Here is a 1,431-nt window from a genome sequence, read left to right as displayed (position 1 = left end):
CAAGTTAAACACTGATCGCAATAGAAGCGAGCATGATAGAGGCCGAAATACGAGCCTGAAGTGTTATCGATGCGGTAAGGCAGGACACATAGGTCAGGAATGCCGTACCAATAGATTTACAAATAGATTCAGCTTGCCAAAAGCAGACAAAACGGCTGGCGTCAATGCAATAGACAAATATTGCAACTACTGTAAAAAGACCGGACACCTCAGAGAAGAGTGCTGGACTTTAAAAGGGCGAGAGCAAGCAAGCCAACCGAGAAAGAAGGAATACGAAAAGAAAAACAAAGTACATGTAACCACAGAGGCAAGCAATGACCGAAATCATGACCAAGCGTTTAGTAGCAGCGAAGACGACGAAATAGAGGAGCGCAAGACAAGGACAAGTCGAGCTGCACGCGAACATAAAATAACGCAGGTCACCGGAAAAAATAACAGGCACGGGTTACACATGATAACGTTGCCCATAGAGGAAGCCGAAAAAGGTAAAATGCATTTGCTACTGGATACAGGAGCAACGCTGACATTGATTAAAGTAGGAAGTCTAAAAGACGAGGTAATAGTCCGTGACGAACGAATGGTTTTAAAGGGAGTCACAGGCCATCAAATATACACGATCGGAAAAATACGAGCGACAGTACGACTCGGAGATCAAAAAATTAAGCACACCATGTATGTAGTACAGGATGATTTTCCGACTATTTACGAAGGGATACTTGGCATAGATTTTTTAATGAAGCACGCAGCCAAGTGCGATCTACAAAAACAAAAACGTGCGCATCGGAGACACGGTTCTCAAGTTACATCCCGAAACGGCATTTGCAACATACGCGCTAGCACCCCGTAGCGAAACAATTATACGGGCTAGAACCGACAAAAATAAAATCGGTATAGTGCAGGCGGAGGAAATTACGGCCGGAGTATTTATAGGGAGCTGTTTAGTAGAACCGAAGGAAAATGTATGTCCGATCACCGTAATTAATACGACAACGGAGGCGGTAGAGATAACGACACCGCTTGCAATATTAGATGACGTGCCGGTGAGCGATCCCGCGGCCGTGCATGCGATAGAAAAAGATAGCGAGAACGGCAAGAGCGCCGAGACCGTGATGGAGCGGCGGGAACGCTTGCGTCATTACGATTGACACACTTAAACAAGGAAGAAACGAAGGCCTTGCTAAGTATATGTGACGACTATTGCGATTTGTTTTATTTAGAAAGCGATGCGCTTACACACACAAATGCAGTGTCTCACGAGATAGCGACCCGTGCGGATTGCGCACCGGTAAATAGAAGACCGTATCGACTACCCGAAAAACATAAAGAGGAAGTCAACAAACAAATCGCCAAGATCCTGGCAGACGAAATTATTCGCCCCAGCACAAGCCAGTGGAATGCGCCACTGCTAGTAGTACCGAAAAAAACAGACGC

This window comes from Wasmannia auropunctata, unplaced genomic scaffold (assembly GCF_000956235.1).
Source record: "Wasmannia auropunctata unplaced genomic scaffold, wasmannia.A_1.0 LD336088.1, whole genome shotgun sequence".
NCBI lineage: Eukaryota > Metazoa > Arthropoda > Insecta > Hymenoptera > Formicidae > Wasmannia > Wasmannia auropunctata.
Note: the sequence above shows the minus strand (reverse complement) of the source record.